Here is a 6,329-nt window from a genome sequence, read left to right on the forward strand (position 1 = left end):
GCTCATGACCCTCTTTCCATAGTTTGGGAACTGCTGGCCCAGGGAAATAACTGGAACTGCAATGTCTCAACTGCTCCATGCAATGTTTGTGCTGTCCAGAGTGTCAAGCCTCTTACCTGTTACTTGCTGCTTATCTTGAGCTTGAGCCCAGGCTGATGAGTTCGTGTTGTTAAGGTCTTTCTATCCAAGTGGAAGGAGGAAAGGAAGAGAGTGTACTCAATAACAACTAATAAAGCAAAGTTGTCCAGTACACTACAGTGGGGTGTGTGATGCTGTAGGACTGCATTTTTTAAACTCCCAGGGCATTTGAAAGCCGCAGTAAGTTCTTGCGGAGGCAGAGGGGAAGCAATGGGGGCGGGGGGAAGGCAGTGCGTGATCCCCAGGATACACCTACTTCCGGTTAGCGGAAGCGGAGCGTGAACGCTCTACTTTCACTTGTGAAGCTTTGGGGACCCCTGCAGACAGCTGCACAGGGCTCCCCGCATCCCTGGGAGGCTGTGGGAGGCTCTGGTAAGTGTACCCAAGCCCTTGCAGCTCCCCTGAGCGGCACAATTCTGGGGATCATGCCACTGCCTCCTCCCTGCCTCCTGGCTGCCCATGCCCCTTAAGGGGAAACAGGCCACAGCCCACAGGCTGGGGCATCGTGACGCCCCAGTCTGAAAAACCCTGCTGTAGGAGAAAGGTGAGAAAGAGATGTCCTGCTCTGTCCTACCATATCTGTCTCTTCATCAAGATCTATATCTAAGGCTTCAATACATACATACAGGAAATAATACTTCCCTGGAAGTAAGCCAAGCTGAACACAAGTGTTACTCAGAACACTTCTAAGTAAACATGCATAGGCTTGCACCATAAATGTCACATACTCACACTGCTCCTATAATAATTTTATTTTTCATAATTGTAGGAGAGAGATCTTAAAAGGCTAGAAAAACTAACCAACCAATCCTATTGGGTGCTTATAGCAGGAGATCTCCTGATCTGCCACTGTAGATGCTGGTGCTAGTGTGTGCAGCAAGACCACCAGTGCAAATGGTCAGAAACCCCATGTGTGAGCTAACAGCCCACCCAGGCCACCCTGGAAAAGATAAGGTGGTGGTGAGATGGGTTGTGGGTGGTTCTGGGAAGACTGGGGTAAGGAGCAAGATGTGCAGGAGACAAGAAGGGATGGGAAGGGGTGAAGGGGAGGATTGGAGTCAAGGAAGGCCAGGATCCTACCTGACCCAAATCCACCCTGAGGGTAAATAGCTGGCAAAAGTCCAAGGAAATTCATTGAGAGTCAAGTGGCCTACCAGGAAGATAAAAAACATTTTATCTTTGTCAGACCATCTGGTTGCCCTCCACCATAGGATGCAGCACATGCTCAGTTGATGCTGCTGCATCATGTAAAGTAGTGGGTATATCTCTGAAACAGCTGTCTCAAGAGACTGCCCCATTCAAGCTCTCAGCCTTGACAGTGTTATTAACTTGAATTGGATTACTGACCCACCCCTTTTGGATATAAAAACTTAAAGATTATCTTTGACAAGAAGGGATGCAAGACAATAAGAATTGGATGACTCTTTAACTGTGGGAATGTTTGGACACTGATATTGACTTGAAGTGGATTATTGACTTATTCCTTTTAAATATAAAATCTGGGAATTAGCCTTACAAGAAGGTGAAGCAAGATAATGAGACTTGGTTGATTCTTTAATTGTTGGACCATTTTGTTTTTCTTTTTTATAGCCAGAGTTATATCGGCTTGATTTGATACTGATAAGAATGACTTCAAAAAATTTAAAGGATGTTAGCGAAAGCCAGACCTCATTAATGGATATGTTGCAAGAATTCAGAAGTGAAATGAAGCAAGAGGTTGGAAAACTATCTGAACAAATGAGGCAAATAAACTCCTCCCTGACAAACAGACAAAGAAAAGTATGGAGGGGGTGAAAAAAACAATGGACCAAATGTCAGATGAAACTAAAGAATTGGAGATTTTTGTAATGAGACAGGAGATGGAAAAAGCAGCATTTATTATTAGAACTCAGAATTTTCAGGAAGAAAAGAGAGGGAACTCTCAGAGAAAGAGAGCACGTCCTTTCAAGAAGAAGAATCTTTGGATTAAATTCAAAAAGAATAAAATGAAGAAAACAGAAGAAGAAAAGAGAGGGGTCAAGAAATACAAGAGGAAGAAGAAGGAGTGGAAGGAGCAGTGGGAGGAGCAAGAAGGAAAATATCAACAAGACAGAGAACAAAGAAAATATTAAGACAGGAAGTGAAAATGGCTGAATAACAAGTGGAATTTTTTTTTTGTAGATATTAATGGATTGAATTCTCCTCAGAAGTGAGGAGTGTGCCATTAATTATGTCAAATCAAAGCAGATGTAAATGAAAACAAAGTTGGAACACAAATATTAAGATAATTAAAGTGGTATTAAGATAATTAAAGCGGTATCTTCTAAAGAGAATTTATATAAATTGTTTTATAGATGATATTTAATTCCAGAGGAAGTAGCAAAAGTGTACCCTGGGTCATCAAATAACTGTTAGATATGCGAAGAGATTGAGGGAATTCTTTATTATATGTGGTGGATATGTGGAAAATGATATATATTGTTACAAGAGATAGTGAATTGTGTAGTACCATTCAAACTGGAAATATTCCTCTTAAATGTGATATCAGAAATTGAAGACCAATATAAGAAACATTTTATTGTACATATCAGTATAGCAGCAAGAATATTGTATGTGCAAAATCTGAAGCCTTCTTATGACTGGATAAATAATTTTAGTTAAACAATATTGATTGTTTAGTTAAATCATTAATTAGTATAATGACAAATATGATAATTTTTGTATCAATGACTATTTTTCTTTTCAGTTGTTGTTGATTTCTTTTTTGGATTCAGACATGCTGTAATCTATGGCCAATATCCTCATGTGTAACCTATGTAGTCCCAGCCCTAAGTTTAACCCATTTTCCTTACCTGTATCTGTAATAAATAAATAACCTTTGCACACACACACACAAATAAAGTAGTGGGTATAATTGTTCTTGCAATAGGAGTGAATGGGCTGGGAATTCTCAGGCTCATTCAGGATTTAAAAAAAAAAGAGCAAACAGACTTGAAATTCATATATGAAATAACTGAGGACATCAATTCTTGTGTGAGATAACTGAAATAATTGAAAAACCGACATTGAAATCACCTTAAAAACAAAGGGTGAAAAGGTTGTGGGTCAGAATCGTATGTTTGGGAAATATTATACGGCAATCTGAGTCTCTTTTATTCCCTCCAGCGTGTGTTTGTGTTCAGGAGTTTTTTAGCTAAAGTAAAAAATGGTTAGCAGGTTTATTCTCCGCAGTATTGAACATTGTTTGTGCTCCCTGCAGTACACAGTGCACTCCGACCACATTTTTTTACATTCAAAAAATGTGCTCTAGTGCCCTGTTATGTGGTCCTAATTGAAACCATGCCTGAACTATGAGAGTCACTGTTTTATAGCTGAAAGGATAGATTGTACTTTGTAGGATTGTATTTTGCCTAGGAAGTTGGCAGCAACTGTTACCCTGCACATGCCTGATCTTGTCTGATCTCGGAAGCTAAGCAGGGTCAGGCCTGGTTAGTACTTGGATGGGAGACCGCCTGGGAATACCGGGTGCTGTAGGCTTATACCACAGTCTTTCGAGACTGAAGGTTGCCAACCGGGAAGACTCAGAATCAAATCCCAGCTCAGTCATACAACAATTCACTTGGTGGGTGTTGACAAGTTGCCATTTTGTGACCTGTTCTACCTCACAGGGATATTGTATAGATAAAATGGGAGAGCTGAACTCTCTAAAGGAAAGATACGATACAAATTTGAGAAAAATATACACAATAGATTCTGAAGAAGTCTTAAAAACAAAAATGAGATGTAATATCTGGACAACTTTCCTGTCTCTCTGCCCATCCACCCCAAATCTTTGAAAATACAGTTAGGAAATCCATCTTTATATCTATAAGTCCCCATAACAGATCTACAAATGCACTAATCTGGGAAAAGATCTTCTGCCTCCAACTAAGGAAAACGAACAGAGCACATCAATTTACTGTAAGCATAACACAAAAACCTAACATTGATCTCACATTGCTTCAGGCTATTTGGTCCAACTGATACATTTATTAATGTTGTGAAAGCTGCAATTAATGTATAGTTGTAATGAGTTTCATAGTATTACCTACCATTATATATACACTCATTCTGAATGCCTAAGAAACTTCCCAGTTGCATTTTAATGTTGTTTAGGCGGTATCTCCTTGTATGTATACATCCTCACTGTGAAGTTTGCTCTATTGCTTTCATGCTCACAGCAATCTCAGGTTTTTCAAATAATTTTGAATGACAGGTGTTGCAAAATGCTGTTGTGAAGAGGAAATCAAGAAAAGTAATATAACAAAATCATGGATTTCTTCAGGGCAAACCGCTAGGTGTAACTCTTAACTTCCCTTCAAATCATCAAATGTATTATGACACTCAACTCCTAATGACATTACCTAACAGAGGACATGTCGATCTTCCCTTTGGCTACAATTCTGGAAACTATTAAGTCAGACATTGATATATTAAAGAAAGACAAACATGAAATGGAGCATTTAGAGTTCAAAGTTAAAAAGTACTATTTGTCCACCAAGTTACACATAACAAAATATTATTTACCGCCTCCAAAGAAAAAAATGTGACTTTCATTTCCAGACTCAAAACACTTAGGCATGTCTTTACCAAGTTCTTGACTAGTGTTTAGAAGCAGTGATTCATTTATCATAAGACCATGAGGAGCTTGGAAAATTGTCCTGGTGTACTCCATTGTGAACCACGACCTACATGGTTTTGAAGTGAACCAAAAGGATAAACTTCTTAGAAAAGAGCAAGTGACTGGGGACAAAGCTGGGGACAAAGTCATACGCTGTGATCTGCAGGGACAGGCAAGTCAGGCGCAGCTTGCCTCAAGTCGAGTCACAAGTCTCTGCTCCCCGCACCTCGAAAACGAGTCATAACAGGGGCACTTTCCGAGTCACCTGGAGCATCTTCACAACTCATAAATGACTCGAGTTGTGAGTCTTTCCCTTTAAAAAGCCCACCGATGGGAAAAATGGGGCTGCTGCCAGGGTGCATGTGTATGTGTGTGAGTTATCTTTAAACACTCCCCTGCTGACCCCATCCCATCTGTAAACAAGATGGGAGGGGGTGGAACAGATTGTGTGGGGGTGTTACCACCTAATCCTATTCCCTGCCATATTATAGCATGCAACACATGACAGTGGCCTGGCTACACTATAAGCTATGGTGAGGGGAATGATTGGACAGCCTGCATGAAGTAAAAATATTTACTTTTTTCTGATCTCTTATGGGTCTCTTTGGACCTAGCTACATGGCTGGGCACAATTCTGAAGAGAGATAGGAACAAGGCAGGCAGAAAAATGGGGTATAAAATCTAGCATGCACAACAGCTGCCGAATCCAGCCCTCTGTCCCTGACACACACTCCGGTTCTTCCCCAACACAATCTATTACTCTCCCCATCCACGGCTCCCCACCTCCCCACTCAGAGCTCAGTGCCTGCATAGCATCCTGGAGCAGCTGCACCTCTCGCCACTTACAGCAGTGGCCCTGCAACACATGACAGCGGCCTGGCTTTAGCACCACCGTAAAGGACCCTGCCATGACAGCACACTAGTTTATTTTGCTTTGTAAGATGCTTTGTGAACTTTTTTTGGGGGAAAAGTGGTATACAAATATTCTTAATAATAGTAGTCATTTATTATATGCTCCTAGGCAAATTTCTACGTTTGCCTGTCTTATGAAGAGGGCAGATTACAAGTTATTACAGTAAAGAATCTGGTTAAAAAAAAGTTATCTGTATTCTCAGCTAGCTCTCAGCATGCTTAACTTGCAAGGTGGTGATTATACATTCGGAGGCCTTTAAAGTGTCCCTCATTAGTTGTACAGTTTCACTTGAATTGTACCATATCTGTACCATTTTGTCTCCTGGTAACTAACTGAAGGCAGAACGGTTCACCTTTTGGCTACCTATTTCTACTATCTAGCAAGAATCAATTGGAACATTGTGCCTGAGTCTGTCCAAGCATCACAAAGAAAACATTAATAAGCCAATCTGTCCATTGTTGCATTGACAAGCCCCATACAGCATGTCGTGTAATATTGCTTGCTGCCTGCATCCTGTTGCAAACCATGAAAAGAGTCAGGTACTTTTTAATCTGGAAAGCAAAGGACTTGATGCCTCCAAGTCTTCAGTTCAGAATTATCCAGACAAAGCACACCGAAAGGACAGCTTTCATCAGGGAG

General features: G+C 40.7%; 1 pseudogene; it reads left to right on the forward strand.

Moving 5' to 3' along the window:
• Nucleotides 1-3,534: 3,534 nt before the first annotated feature.
• On the forward strand, nucleotides 3,535-3,654 carry LOC136647119 (5S ribosomal RNA; annotated as a pseudogene).
• Nucleotides 3,655-6,329: the final 2,675 nt, after the last annotated feature.

Source organism: Tiliqua scincoides, chromosome 3 (assembly GCF_035046505.1).
Source record: "Tiliqua scincoides isolate rTilSci1 chromosome 3, rTilSci1.hap2, whole genome shotgun sequence".
Taxonomy (NCBI): domain Eukaryota; kingdom Metazoa; phylum Chordata; class Lepidosauria; order Squamata; family Scincidae; genus Tiliqua; species Tiliqua scincoides.